This window comes from Schistocerca gregaria, chromosome 7 (genome assembly GCF_023897955.1).
Source record: "Schistocerca gregaria isolate iqSchGreg1 chromosome 7, iqSchGreg1.2, whole genome shotgun sequence".
NCBI classification, from domain to species: Eukaryota; Metazoa; Arthropoda; class Insecta; order Orthoptera; family Acrididae; genus Schistocerca; species Schistocerca gregaria.
In genome coordinates, this window is record NC_064926.1 from 371,682,888 (window position 1) to 371,698,851 (window position 15,964).

At 43.3% G+C, this 15,964-nt stretch overlaps 1 non-coding gene across 1 annotated transcript; it reads right to left on the bottom strand.

Annotated features, from left to right (window-relative positions):
- Positions 1 to 14,678: 14,678 nt before the first annotated feature.
- Positions 14,679 to 14,753, bottom strand: Trnap-cgg (transfer RNA proline (anticodon CGG)). The gene has a single exon. It is a non-coding gene; the product is annotated as a tRNA-Pro (tRNA).
- Positions 14,754 to 15,964: the final 1,211 nt, after the last annotated feature.

Sequence of the window (15,964 nt, forward strand, 5' to 3'; positions counted from 1 at the left end):
CACAGTACAGCAAAATGTGTAGCTATCCTTTTGCACAAAGTGAATCTTTAAGCACATAAGGGATACCACACCCTAACCACGAAAGACACCACAATACAGCAACACCAGTTCCTCTGAAATACACAAATGGCCTCGTATCACCAGCAGTCGAGATGACAGGCACCTTATACGCATGCCTGTATCGGATCGTGCAGCCACGTCTCGATCCTTTAGTCAACAGATGGGGACGTTTGCAAGACAATAACGATCTGCTCGAACAGTTGGACGACGTTTGCAGCAGCATGGACTATCAGCTTGGAGACCATGGCTGCGGTTACCCTTGACGCTGCATCAAAGACAGGAGCGTCTGTAATGGTGTACGCAACGACGAACCTGGGTGCACTAATGGCAAAACGTTATTTCTTCGGATGAGTCCAGGTTCTGTTTACAGCATCATGATGGTCGCAACCGTGTTTAGCGACATCGCCGTGGACGCACATTGGAAGCAGATATTCGTCATCACCGTACTGGCGTATCACCTGGCGTGATTGTGTGGGGTGCCATTGGTTACACGTCTCGGTCACCTCTTGTTCGCACTGACAGCACTTTGAACAGTGGACGTTACATTTCAGATGTGTTACGACCCGTGGCTCTATTCTATCCCTGCGAAACCCTACATTTCAGCAAGATAATGCACGACCGCATGTTGCAGGTCTGTACGGGCCTTTCTGGATACAGAAAATTTTCGACTGCCGCCTTGACCAGCACATTCTCCAGATCTCTCACCAATAGAAAACGTCTGGGCAATGGTGGCCGAACTACTGGCTCGCCTCAATACGCCGTTCACTACTCTTGATGAACTGTGGTATCGTGTTGAATCTGCATGGGAAGCTGTACCTGCACACGTCATTCAAGCTCTGCTTGACTCAGTGCGCAGGCGTATCAAGGCCATTGTTACGGCAAGAAGTGGTTGTTCTTGGTACTGATTTCTCAGGATCTATGCACCCAAATTGCGTGAAAATGTAATCACATGTCAGGTCTAGTATAATATATTTGTCCAATGAATACCCGTTTATCATCTGCATTTCTGCTTCTCTCACTATCTTACAAACGCACCCTCCTCCCCCCTCTTCACTTCTATCACAGCCAACTGAATTACTGCGCCAACATGATCATGTGCTCATACCCTCAGCCATTAGCCACGGGGCGCCGCTGCTCTCCAGTAAATTGCTGTCAGTCGGTAGGAATCATTCGAGTTCTGTGGTCTGTAGTGAGAAGGCAGTAATAAATTTGAACCATTGTGTGGCACCATACCCGTAAATTTGTGGGATAGGATGTGTGATTGGCAAATTGGCCGAAAGCCCGTAAACCTGTCTGGAAATAGGTGAGCTGTGCCGAAATGTATCCAGAATAATCATAAAAATATGTTAAAGTATCTGAACTGCATGAAAAAGGTCAAACTCTTTTTGCATTACTTATTGCCAAAAGCTCGTTTGTGGTCTGATTTACCAACCACATCAGTAAATTTCATTTGAAGCATTGCATCATTTGCTAAGACTTATGCGTTTGCTTATAAAATATAAGTAAAGGATTGATAATACGTACCTCTCCAACATAAGTTTTACATTGAATAACACTCCATAAACCGTGAAAAAAAGAAATGAAATCAACTGTTGCTTACTTTCACCAAGGTTTTGCTGCACTGATAAAGAGTTCTTCTTGTCGTAATTTGCTTAGTGTCACCAACAGATGGCTCCATTGGTAAAAACGTCAGTTGTTTAATCTCTTCAGCGTGAGTTGCATAACTACTGACTTGAAAGACAATAAGTATTTTGTACCAATCTCACATCACAAAACACTTGTTAGCAGATAATGATAAAGAACTGTTTAGTAGAGTCCTAAATGTGTTATATGTGGTATCCTGACTTCAGTCTGTTAAAAGTCTGTTTGTTGGATGATATCGTTATGTTAACTGTCGCCCACATGGTTAAAAAGTCATAGAATTGATAAGCAATTCAAGTCAATACATTCACAGTTCTGTATCATCATCTGTTATCAAGGCCACTATAGAGTGGTTCAGTTCATTCAAATAGAGAAGAAGCACTTGGGTGATAGACTATCATACATCAAGATCCAATTAGGCATTGAATAAAAGCCAGACCAAATAAAAGCCCTATTTTTGTGCATCAGCCGCAATGTCAGCACCAACAAGGCAGTAGCAGCAGCAGCAGCAGCAGCCATCCTAGAGCATATGTTTGGCAGAACAGCACTTGGACTGCAAAGTTAGGTGACGATGTATAGTGCAATAAGAGTGCCAAGCATTCAGGAGTTATATGTCGTAACAGGTCTTGCTACTGACCGTGTACGCCGAGTAAGAGAAACGTAAAAAATATGTTCGGTGACACTGTGAAAAATACACTCCTGGAAATTGAAATAAGAACACCGTGAATTCATTGTCCCAGGAAGGGGAAACTTTATTGACACATTCCTGGGGTCAGATACATCACATGATCACACTGACAGAACCACAGGCACATAGACACAGGCAACAGAGCATGCACAATGTCGGCACTAGTACAGTGTATATCCACCTTTCACAGCAATGCAAGCTGCTATTCTCCCATGGAGACGATCGTAGAGATGCTGGATGTAGTCCTGTGGAACGGCTTGCCATGCCATTTCCACCTGGCGCCTCAGTTGGACCAGCGTTCGTGCTGGACGTGCAGACCGCGTGAGACGACGCTTCATCCAGTCCCAAACATGCACAATGGGGGACAGATCCGGAGATCTTGCTGGCCACGGTAGTTGACTTACACCTTCTAGAGCACGTTGGGTGGCACGGGATACATGCGGACGTGCATTGTCCTGTTGGAACAGCAAGTTCCCTTGCCGGTCTAGGAATGGTAGAACGATGGGTTCGATGACGGTTTGGATGTACCGTGCACTGTTCAGTGCCCCTCGACGATCACCAGAGGTGTACGACCAGTGTAGGAGATCGCTCCCCACACCATGATGCCGGGTGTTGTCACTGTGTGCCTCGGTCGTATGCAGTCCTGATTGTGGCGCTCACCTGCACGGCGCCAAATACGCATACGACCATCATTAGCACCAAGGCAGAAGCGACTCTCATCGCTGAAGACAACACGTCTCCATACTTCCCTCCATTCACGTCTGTCGCGACACCACTGGAGGCGAGCTGCACGATGTTGGGGCGTGAGCGGAAGACGGCCTAAAGGTGTGCGGGACCGTAGCCCAGCCTCATGCAGACGGTTGCGAATGCTCCTCGCCGATACCCCAGGAGAAACAGTGTCCCTTATTTGCTGGGAAGTGGCGGTGCGGTCCCCTACGGCACTGCGTAGGATCCTACGATCTTGGCGTGCATCCGTGCGTCGCTGCGGTCCGGGCCCAGGTCGACGGGCACGTGCACCTTCCGCCGACCACTGGCGACAACATCGATGTACTGTGGAGACCTCACGCCCCACGTGTTGAGCAATTCGGCGGTACGTCCACCCGGCGTCCCGCATGCCCAATATACGCCCTCGCTCAAGGTCCGTTAACTGCACATACGGTTCACGTCCACGCTGTCGCGGCATGCTACCTGTGTTAAAGACTGCGATGGAGCTCCGTATGCCACGGCAAACTGGCTGACACTGACGGCGGCGGTGCACAAATGCTGCGCAGCTAGCGCCATTCGACAGCCAACACCGCGGTTCCTGGTGTGTCCGCATGCCCAATATACGCCCTCGCTCAAGGTCCGTTAACTGCACATACGGTTCACGTCCACGCTGTCGCGGCATGCTACCAGTGTTAAAGACTGCGATGGAGCTCCGTATGCCACGGCAAACTGGCTGACACTGACGGCGGCGGTGCACAAATGCTGCGCAGCTAGCGCCATTCGACAGCCAACACCGCGGTTCCTGGTGTGTCCGCTGTGCCGTGCGTGTGATCATTGCTAGTACAGCCCTCTCGCAGTGTCCGGAGCAAGTATGGTGGGTCTGACACACCGGTGTCAATGTGTTCTTTTTTCCATTTCCAGGAGTGTATGATATAACATTGTCTGTGTGGATGCAACATTTCCTGTTTGTGGGTTCTGAACTGGAAGATTTCATAGTTGCTGTGTGCAAGATTCCACATTTGGTAAATTCAACGAATATAAAACACAATTAATCAATAAAAATTTCGGCGTAAAGCTAGCAAATTTGATGGAGGAAAGTAGTGAGGATTCATTTTAAGGCCGTGCACCCAAAAGATTGTAATAAATTATATTTGTTTGAAAAGTTAGAATGCAAGTACGATTTCCGCCATGGACGAACATTACAGTAGAATGAAGTGTTTGAGTCTGAATCTGCAAAGGGCTTTATAAATGTATAAAACGCTAGTGATATGAAAGTGTTAAATTAATGCAACTGGAGAAACATGTTTTTTAACAGAATATCGTCAATAAGGTTATTGCCCAATTACGACTGACTACTAAAAGTACTCAACATATGATATGCTAAAGGGTCTGGTGTCAGTGTGACACATGGCAGTACCTAATACTATACATGATGCTTTGGGTACTTTAGGGATTTGAGATGGACTACTCACCTTATGGAATGGAACATACCCTTAACCATATGTACCTGACTAAAGAGTATGATGTTGAGCTCTGTTTAGTTACATCCAATCACAAGGAGACATTATAATGATAACAATTTTGATTTATTTCTTTTCATTTAGTTTGAGCTCTTGAATTATGTTGTTACACAATGCTTTCTCACATAAAAAGCACTGCTAATACTGAAGCACACAAAAAGTATTTGGTTACAAGTGCCTCAAGTGAAAAGATGATTCCAGCAGCACTAGCCAGAGGCGAGTGCCGTTGTACTTTGCAAAATGTAACAGCCACCACAATTTTGTGAGGCAGACTAGCCTGGTACTGTATTGAAAAAGTTAACAAAGCAGTGCTGAAGCAACGATGTGTCACAAACCTTTCCACAAAGGCAGCTGCAGAAGTGTTTAATGTATTTGCCAAAAAGCGGAGTAGAGATCAGAAAACTGTATGTACCAAACTCAGTGACACTAAAACTACTTCTGCCAGCACTACAGGTCTACCACCACAGGGGTTGGGTCACCTGGTCAGCATATGAGATGCTGATCAAGTACTGCGGTTCTAATCTGTCCTGGAGCCACTGCTTCAGGAAGCCAACACTGCCTCTGGATAGCATCTCGCTGGCTTCTAGCATTAGGCTATTGGTCACAGGACATTACATCAGCTCTGAAGCACCTTCCGACTGGGTGGGTGGGGAGGTTGGACGAACGGCGTTCCGCCACAGCAGAAGAGCCTTGTAGGGGCCGCAGAGCTCCGAGAAGAGCCGCTGGCGGATGAGGTGGTATCATGATGGTCTCCACTATCAGACACTCCGTCAGAATCCTGGGCACCAACAGCACCCAAGGCAGTAGATTTCCTCCATCAAGTTACCGACATCCTGTAGTGGGCCGTGGCAAGACGAAATAATAAAGCATTGAGTATTTGCAGACAGTTTCTCTGGCGCCACCAGACCCACACCTAGCTACAAATACTCCAAGGCGGCATTTACAAGGAGTAGCTGGAGGTCAGTGACCTGAAGAAGGGTTTTCAGAGATGTTGGTGTTATCTTTTAAGCACAACGTCCAATTGTGCAGCCTACAGCGTTGTAATTCAAGAGCCTCGATTGTTTATTGTGGAGAGAATATTTGTCAAGCAATGGAACCTACACTACAGTGCAATGTGGAATGTTATTTCTGGTAAGAGTGAGGAATCTGTGGATGTATCAGGCATTAGAGGTGATGGAAAACAGGATTCATTGGTGACTGTCAGACGTATGCTGTGTAATTTGCTGGGTTTTCAGAATCACTTACAGGGACAGTAGCAATTGTATGTTTTAGATGCAAGTGTTGAGAGATTGTGGTTAGTGATTGTTAGTAGTCAATGTGGTTAGAGGGTTGATGTAGGGATTAAGTGTGTTTCGTTATGTTGCTTTATAATTTACTGATATTCCAAAATGAGTATGAGGAAAAGCTACGATTTGGTAGAGTTAGGGACACAGTAAGTGTCAAATCACAGGCAATGTGTATATAGTTGGAAGAGATATCACAGATGATCTGCGGTCGCATGATCTACAAGAGGAACGAAAAATACAGAGTTGTCAGTGATGGATCTAGCTGCTCCTTTTCCTGATAAATCGTCTAATACGTGCAAGGATTCGTTGGAGGTGGAAGGCTGGAGATTTTAAGAGAAAGTCAAGGTTAACGAGAGGAGAGAAGTCTTATATGAGCCATATGGATGCTCTTAATGGAGGAAATGCTTTTGGAGAGGTTCACGAGGGGTTGGTATGAAGGTATAGAAACCGGTGCAGTGGCAGGCGTTCCCACTAACGTTAGGTATGGTGGTGAAGAGGCCTGGAGATAATGTCGAATAATTATCTGACAGAGTAAGAAACATTGCTGGTTATACCTGTGGGTTGAGACAGGACGTTACAGTGAACAGAGTGATATTGCTGGATGCTGAACAAAATGCACACGACATATTTTTAAGGAAGATACTTTGAGGACTGCCAAGTGCTAACAAGAGTTCTGATTGATTTGCTCACAGCTGTTAGGTTGGCAGTAGGATGTGAGGATATTGATATGTCGTCCATGTTAGAAATGAAATGGGGGGGGGGATTTTGAACTAATGTAAGGTGTTATGGGTGTGGGCAGACAGACCTCTTGGAGGCAGTGTCGTCAGGCACGAAACAATGGAAGTAAAGTTAGAGGTTACTATAATTACTGTAGCAGATGTTTCAAGAGTAGTGGACAGGGAAAAACTGCTGTTAGAAGTCATACCGAACCTGAGGCCCGCCTACGGGCTTTCCTAGTGAAATTAGACGTTATTTTGAAGTGTATGCAGAAGTTGACTTTGCTGTGGAAGGAGTAAGAGGAGAGAAAAATTGCAAGATGTAATGGGACACAGGGCTGCATCCCTCGGTTACCAGTAGGGATTTGTGATGGAGAAACAGAGGAACCTACCACGGTATAGACTCCTTACAGCGAGGAATAGTGATTTCAGGCCATAGGAGTCAGTGAATATAGATTTTTGCTTCGGAGTGGTTCTGTTCAGTCAATGTGTAAAAGCTGTGACACACGTAAGTGACGACGGTGAAGTGATTGTGAGAAGCAAGAGTGGGCCCAGAGGGGTGTAGACAACAGGGAATCACCAGACAACACTGCACCAAAAGGAAAGTGAAGCATATCAATGGGAATGGTAAGAAGGAGCTACTGCCGCAGTTTAAAGGTTTGCTTTTAGTGAGGATGCCATTGCCTGCGACGCATATTACATCGCACTTGATACCTACAAATCACTGGTGTACCCCAAACCATACAGAGTACCGGGGTACTTAAAGTCTAAACTGCTGCCGTTCATTAATCAGCAGGCAGCTAAGGCATGGGATTATTGAGCAAAGTATTATACCATGGGCCGCACAATTTGTCGTCATGCCAGAAGCTGGTAGAGAGGTCTGGCTAACTTGACCATCAGATATACAATAATCTTAGATTGCTCAGGATGCCAAAGAAAGGCAAAGAAAATACAGACTAGTTAGGTAGGTCTGCAGCTGACTCAGAATGACAGATGCAGAAGTCATATATGGGACGCAGGGCGCCTGGAGCTACAAAACGTAGACCAAGTGTCTGACAGTAAAATATCAGAATTATTCAGAGAGGGAACTCGTGAAGTCAGGTCTGACAGTACGAGAGAAACTCGCCTCTGGAAGATTATACTATTTGAACAATGCACTTCCGAGATTTGGCCTGCAAAACGTATGTAATAATGTTGCGAGTATAATGGTGAACACCGAAACTGTAACGAATCAGTCTGCAGCGCAAATGAACTCGGAAGCCTGTGCTTTAGGAGCAAAGGATATGTTAACTCTAGCTGCTACAACTTTGTGTGTTTCTATTGTAATTGTAGATTGTAGTTAACCGTAACTCAACCAATGTGTTAACTGCTTTATTTCACTTCATTACGAATTCATGTTTTGTTATTGTTCCTTATTTACTTTTTCTATAAATGTACGAACATAGTCTTATTTCCACCTTTATTTAGCAATTTATTATCATATTGTTGTTGTTACCAATAATCTGTGTCATTTACAGTACCCTCTGTTTTCATTTTATTTTGCTTCGAATACTGTTGTACGTACATAATATTGGCTCCGTTTAGGAAGTTTCTTTTGCTGTCACCAGTCGGCTGTTTAACGACCGCTGCAGGGCTCTCTGGCCTCGGCCACAACATCTTTCTCCTCCCAACAGATATATGCCCGTTTAACTTTCACGCACAGCAGCTGCTGCCCCAGTGTGTTTCGATGTTAATTATTCGTATGCGAGTGCTGATCCTCAGTCGATGAAGTCCAGCAGCTGCACCCTCACGAATTTTTCTTCTTAACATAGCAAGCTCCAGAATTTACACACAAATGTATAATCTGTGCAATCTCATCTCGACGAGTTCCCTTATAATTTCAAGACGTACACATTTATGTAATAAATCTGTCGGGGGACTAGCTCAGACTAAGTATTCCCACAGGTTCGGTAAATCCAGGCGGCTACATGTGTCGAAGATACGACAGATGTAACAGAAGAGAGATGGAGAAGAGGCAAACCTACGCTTCGATTTATCACCTTCCGTGCTACACACAACGAATAATGTTCATAGTTGTCAAACCTCTTAACAGGAAGTATCTGGCATGTGTCGTCTACGAACCTAAAGTTGGAGGGTTTGTCTGCTAGGAAATGGCTCTCCCAAGTCTCGAATCAAATTATTAACACATAATTATAGCTGGTGACATAAATGTTCTATACAGTAGTACTGTCAGTTCGAAATTTAAGCGTATGCTTTCTTCTTCAAATGTGTCACTACTTCAGTTTGCTGATACCCATAATACAGACAAAAAATGGTTCAAAAAGCTCTGAGCACTATAGGACTTAACTTCTGAGGTCATCAGTCCCCTAGAGCTTAGCACTACTTAAACCTAACTAACCTAAGGACATCACACACATCCATGCCCGAGGCACGATTCGAACCTGCGACCGTAGCGCATCATACAACCAGTAGTTACACTGTCATTTGCATATCTGCAACGAAATATCGAAGGTATTTCTTACTTTTCGAATATCATCACCTAGCTTGTCTGCCAATGACTTAATATTCATGACCCACTAGCTAGAATGTTGCAGTAAGAAACCATAACTTACTACATTCTGAAACTTAAAATGAATTAACTGACCTGAAATTTCACTAGAAATAATTTGGAGGACGTCGTATATTCCCTTTACTGACATACACAAATTTACGCTGTGGTCAAACGACTCACTAAAACTAGTTTGCATGCATGCTGCTTCAGTGCAGGTGATTTCAGTAACTTCCTTCGGCACAGTTTTGCTTCCGTTTTTATGTCCACTCAGCGATTGGAATTTCTGTTTGGTGTTACAGGCAAGAGTTTAAAGACGATTCAGGACACACTTTGAGGCGCTAGAGGCTGTGCAGTAAACATGATACGAAATCATTAAAGAGAAATTTTACAATGCTGGAGTAGCTAACAGCAGCAGAAGAATGCTTGAACACACGGACGGATGCAGGAACTTTGTCGGTCGCGTGTCTACGTATCTTGGATCTCTGCCAATCTGTATAGCATGAAGTGAATAATACGCAGAATCATTTGCAAACGGAAGAGCTTAACGTATATCAATGTGTTCATAAAATAACCATCTTACAGGTGATATTGGGAGATTAACGAGAGGAATTCGTCGACCAGGCTGTAAGTTACGTTTAAAGCTACTGAGTAGAACTTTGCGTTTCTTTTGAACTTCAGAGTTGAGTTATGAGGATGCTCATTTGTGGTGATGGAAGTAGAGAACCCGGATTATCGCAAGAATGCGATTTAACAGGAAAACTGTTTTCTTCATTCGGTAAAATAACTGCAAAAATACCAAAAGGGTTGCAGCAGCTCCAGAATTTGGTCGAAAAATAGGCCTTCTCAAGGCCTGCAACAATAATGGTTGTCGATGGTGAGGAATACAACCTTGATCAACCTCTTCAAGATATTGACAGATAAGACTTTAAGCTCTATTAGCTGCAACGGACCGTAAGAAACCGCTTATTGATTCTGGTGTACTGTGTTCATTAGATTCTGTTTATGAGCCCAGTGGGAATATTCTTCATAGCTGTCAAAAGTAATGCCAGTTGTGACAGAAGCTTCTCTAAGATTAAACTGACAAAACAGTAATATAACATCAACAATGTCTTCGTTCAGATTAACAAATGTAGCGAATATGCCAATCGAACAAAAGGAAAAAAAATTAAGATTCACGAATATGTTAAAGACTCTGCATTGCAATAAACACGCAAAACATAATTTCAGTTTAAGAAAGATGTTTTATTCTGAACCCACTTGAAATAGTGCAGAAAGTTGCATATTATTTTGCGTTTTGATTATTCGCACGCATTTTACAGTCAGTAAATGGTACGCTACGACTTCCGTGAACTTCTGATCCTTAATATGTTTCACGCTGATCCTTAATATGTTTGAGGTGATTATCGTATTTCAGGTTGACAGGTTGACTCCAGTGTTTACAAAGTGAGGTCTTATACCCTACAAATGGTTCTAATGGCTCTGAGCACTATAGCACTTAACATCTGTGGTCATCAGTCGCCTAGAACTTAGAACTACTTAAACCTAACTAATCTAAGGACATCACACACATCCATATCTGAGGCAGGATTTGAACCTGCGACCGTAGCAGCCGCGCGGTTTCGGCCTGAGCGCCTAGAACCGCTAGACCACCGCGGCCGGCTTTATACCCTACAATCACATGTCCTCTCTATAAGACAGAACGCAAAGACACTTACAGATTTTACTAGGAAATTAAAAAGGTATAAATAAATGTTGTATTCAGATAAATACATGTTCAAGCGCCTCTTAAATTTTTCGTTGCGCTATGAAAATACTTCTCAGTTCAATGAAATCGAAATTAGATCGCATTAATATTCACTCTTGGATCAAATTTTTGTCTAAAAAAGATAAATTTTTCAGCGCATTTTCACTTAGGTGATGTTAATTGTGAATTCAGTTTAGTTCAAACGGTACTAGGAAAGTTTCAGACTAAAATGCAGACTAAGAAAAAATCATTGTCATGCCGAATAACTGCTTGCGTAAGGGCCAGAGGTGGACCAACGCGTTGTTGACTTGCTCAATTTGTGAAACTCTTTCTCTTGCATCAGTTTATCTGAAGTTGTAAGCTATTGCTTTTATGTACATCTACATCACGTTTACCGATTTCCGTCCCGTTCCTTTAATTCCTTTGTGGTGCGTCTTTTTTTCTCATTTGGTAAATATACTCCGTACGCTAGAAAGATGTACACAACTCACTTGACGTCATTGGAAGATGTAGTGTTTGTTCAAGATAGCCTACAGTTGTCTGTAAAACCATTCCAAAACAAGTTTACGATTTCATTCCGGCTATTTTTAGTTTTTGCGTATATTAGTCAATCTATGGAGACCGTGCTACCCCTCCTAAGCACTGGACTTCATTTTAAATGGCAAATCTTCAAGACGCTCGTGTGTGACAGGGACGAGAGAAGCGATCGATGGCAAGCCGTATCACTGATGTGTGTGTGAGTGGCTCAAACAGATTCTTTATATAAAGCATAAATATGTTACAAACAATGGAACGATTTCATTCTTTGCGTATAAATTCGCTTTTTTAATTCTGATGCGAATGGTTCAGCAGTACTGAATTCCAAGTTCTGTGTTTGACACTTTACGCAGGACATTAGACACTATCGAATGCAAAATGTAGTGAAGTTGTGACGCTCCTCCTGTTCAAGCGATGTCCGTGAGAACTTCTATATCTACGTGACTACTCTGCAAGTTACACTTAGATGCCTGCCTAAGGGTTTATCGAACCACCTTCACAGTAATTCCCTATTACGCCAATCTCGAACAGCTCACGGAGAAAACCAACACCTATATCTTTCGTGTGAACTCTGATTTCCCTTGTTTTATTATGATAATCATTGCTCCATTTGTAGGCCGGCATCAACAAAATATTTCGCATTCGGGGGAAAAATTTGGTCATTGATATTTCATGAGAAGGTCCCATCGGAACGAAACATGCCTTTCTTTTAATGATTTGTTACCCAAATCCTGCAACATGTTCGTGACATTCTCTCCCCTATTATTTGGAAATACAAATCACGCTGTCCTTTAAACTATCTCGATGTTCTCCGTTAATCTTAACTGGTTCAAAAATGGTTAAAAGGCTCTGGGCACTATGAGACTTAACATCTCAGGTCATCAGTCCCCTAGAACTTAGAACTACTTAAACCTAACTAACAGAAGGACATCACACACATCAATGCCCGAGGCAGGATTCGAAACTGCGACCGTAGCGGTCGCGCGGTTCCAGACTGAAGCGCCTAGAACCCCTCAGCCACCCCGGCCGGCAATCTTACCTGGTAAGTATCCCATATCGTGCAGCATTACTCCAGAAAAGGACAGACTATCGTAATGTAGGAACTCCCTTTATTAGGTCTGTTGCATCTTGTAAGTGTTCTGCTGATAAAAAACAGTCTTGCGTTCACTTTCCCCACATTTTCTGTGTGTTCTTTCCAAATTAAGTCCCCGTTATTAAAATTCCGAGGTATTTATATGAATGTACAGCCTTTAGATTTGATTAATTTGTGGTTTAATTGATGTTTGACTAATTACTTTTAGAAGTCATATGGATCAGCTCAGATTTACTTTTTTTTTAAATTTAGGGCCAATTGCCAATTTTCTTACCATGTAGACATTTTATGTAAACCGTTTTGCAGTTGGTTTTGATCTAATGATAACTTTACTAGACCATAAACGACAGCATTATCTGCAAACAATCTAAGACGACTGCTCAACTTATCTCCTAGATCAATTATGTAGATAAGGAATAGCGTAGGGTGTATGACGCACCCTGTGGAACGTCAGATATCATTTCTGATTTGCTCTATGACTTTCTGATAGCTACTTAGAGCAGTGACCTCTCTGGCAGCAAATCGTCAATCCTGTTGCAATTTGACTAAAACCCGCTTGTGAGGTACGGTGCCAAAAGCTTTCTGACAATCTAGAAATATAGAATGAACTTGAAATTCCTTGTCTGTACCATTCAAAACTTATAATATAATTAAAGAGCATGTTTTGTTTCACAAGAACGATGTTTCTTAAACCCGTGTTGACTGTCTGTCAACAGAACCTTCCCATCTAGGTAACTCATAATCTTCAAACACAATATATGTTTCAGAATCCTATTATATATCTTCGTTAATGATAAGGACCTTTAATTTAGTAGATTGGTACTGTTGCCTTTATATAATATTGTTGTGACCTGTATAGCTTTCGTGTCGTACTAGGCAAAGTCCTAGTAGAAGTGGTTTGCCGTTGCCTTCCTCCGAACGTAAAGGGGATGAATGATGATGATTAAGACGGGACACCAACACCCAGTCAACTCGGAGCAAATGAAAATCCCTGGCACCGTCGGGAATCGAACGCGGGACCCCGTGCTCGGGAAGCGACAACGCTACCGCGAGTCCACGAGCGGTGGACTTGTTTTTATTAAGTGATTTAATTTGCTTCATTACCCCAAGGATATATGTTTCTACGTCACACACGTCAGCAGCTGTCCTTGACTCGAATTCTGAAATATTTACTTCGTCCTCTTTGGTGAAGGAACCTTGGAAGGCTGCGTTCAGTAACTTTGCCTTAGCAGCTCTGTCATAAATAGTATTTCAATTATTATCGCGCAGAAAAGACACTGATTGTGACTTGCCGCTTGCATATTTTACCTAGAACCAGAACCAATTTGAATTTTGTGCGAGATTTCGGGACGAAGTATCGTAATGGAAATTATTATACGCATTGCTCAATGAAATCCGAGCTAAATTTTGAGCTTCTGTAAAATATCGCCAGTCTTCGGGATTATGCGTTCGTTTGTATTTTACAAACTTTTTCGTTGTTTCCTAAGTAACGTTCTGATCTTTTCTATGTACGACGGGGGATCAGCTCCGTCTTTTGTTTATTTCCAGGGTATTTACGTGATTCAGATACTATTTCTCTAAATTAAGCCACATGTGATCTGCGCTTACGTTGTTAATTTGGAAGGTGAGGAGACTGTCTCTCAGGAAGTCATAAAGGAAATTTTTATCTGCTTTATTCAATAGATACATTTAACGTTTACTTTTGGTGAATTTGGGAGTTACGCTATTCAATATCGCAAAGACAATCCTGTGTTCTCTAATGAATGTATCCGTTTTGATGTTCGTTATTAACTCAGGATTGTATGTTACCAAAGAGTCAAGTGTGTTGTCCCAACACTTCACGATCGTGTGTGTTTCTGAAGTAATTTTCAGAGAATGCCTTCAGCACATTTTCGGATGATGTTTCATGCGCACCAACGGATTTATAAATGTATTTTCGCCAACATATCGAGGTTAAATTGAAGTACCATGAACTAAAATTGTCAGACGTTTGTTTGATTTTAGGTTCAAGTTTTTTTTACGTTTCAGCAGCTTAATCAACTGAGTTGCGAGTTCGATAAAAGAATAAAATAAATGTTTTGTTCCGGTGGCCGTGAATGAGTTCTGTCCATGAAACTTCCTGGCAGATTGAAACTGTGTGCCCGACCGAGACTCGAACTCGGGACCTTTGCCTTCCGCGGGCAAGTGCTCTACCAACTGAGCTACCGAAGCACGACTCACGTCCGGTACTCACAGCCTTACTTCTGCCAGTATCCGTCTCCTACCTTCCAAACTTTACAGAAGCTCTCTCTTAATCTGCCAGGAAGTTTCATAACAGCGCACACTCCGCTGCAGAGTGAAAATCTCATTCTGGAGTTCTGTCCATATTCACAGAAAATATCTACTTGAATTTCGTTACAAAATAAACTACATCTAACAGCAACAAGATCGCCACCGCCAACTGTATTTAGCTTATCCTTTATGAACACCGTTAAATCCTACGCAAAAATTTCGGCTGAACTTATCACCAGCTTTAGTCAGCTCTCAGCGCCTGTAACGATTTTAACATCATTGCTCTTTTTTGTCCGCTGCAGCTCTAGAACTTTCCCAACACAACTACGAAAATTCACGTTTGTTACACCGATGTATCCTAGATATACGTTCATACTGCGTTCGACCTCCACCCTTTGAGACTGAAGCTCTTTTTGTGTTTCCCCAAGACCTCTTAACCGAATGAGCCGCACTGTCAACGCCGCACAGCTCTCCGCTAAGCATGTAGCCGCCTCCTGCATGTAATGAACACCTGACCAGTTTATTTGAACCTGAAATCCCACCACTCTATGGTGCAAGTCGAGGAATCTGCAGCCTATGCAGCCGAGAAACTGCTGGAGCCTCTGATTCAGACCCTCCACTCGGCTCTTCAGCAGGGATCCGCAATCGGTCCTGACGACTTCGCTGCAAATGGCGAGCTTCGCTTTCGTTGTGCAAGTGCAGGGGGCAGCCACAGCTACCTGGAACTAGATAGAATCTCTTTTGATCCAAAGCGACACACATCATTGGTAGCGACGTGAACCACCACCTCAAGTTGGCAGCACCCTCTATTTTCCATGGAATCCGGAAGGACCCGTTCCTCATCTGGAGTGACTCCACCCAGTACACACATGGAGTGGACGCTGGCTTTCTTCCCATCCTCGCCAGCCATGTCCTCAATCCACCCCATAACGCACGTAACGTTGGAGCTACCAACTACCAATAATACCATCCTCTATGACTATCTGCATCTTGCAGGCTGAGAGGCTTACACTGAAACAGGGAAAGAAACTGCATATGGCTGATGGACACTATCAGACACAGACAGCACCAGCACTACGATCTTGATTGTCAGAATAACTGTCAAGGTCGTTCAGCCACCTTTCACGAGGCGATTTCCGAGTCCACCACAGG